Here is a 496-nt window from a genome sequence, read left to right on the forward strand (position 1 = left end):
TGAAATATACTTTGTTACTTCTTAATTCTTCCTCTATGACAAAAATATTTAAATTTTCTTAGTAAAAATAAAATACCCAAGGATTTGAACGGAATACCCAAGAACCCAAGACCAAGTCAAAATGCCCAAGATCTTGGGTAAATACCCAAGCAGTGGTCACACTGCACCAAGGTAGAGCATGTCACTCGCATAGCAAAAATGAGGCGGAAATTGGTCCAGACGTACGCGGCGCCCTTCTCCATGAGTGTTGGCTAAACCGTACCCTACCCATACCAACCCGTACCCATGCCAACCCGTACACATGCCAACCCGTACCCACTTCGGCTAATCTGTACACAGTTATAATTTTCTCTGCTTTTTCATTTCCTTTGCCTACAAGACAATTCTTTATTAGTATCCCTTGTTTCTTTTTAGACGTACTATGTATTGGCTTTAATATTGTTATGTTAAATTTCATTATTATTATTATCAACATGATCAAGAATATATATATATA

Source organism: Anneissia japonica, unplaced genomic scaffold (assembly GCF_011630105.1).
Source record: "Anneissia japonica isolate Jap-2015-1 unplaced genomic scaffold, ASM1163010v1 scaffold1726_len428862_cov177, whole genome shotgun sequence".
NCBI lineage: Eukaryota > Metazoa > Echinodermata > Crinoidea > Comatulida > Comatulidae > Anneissia > Anneissia japonica.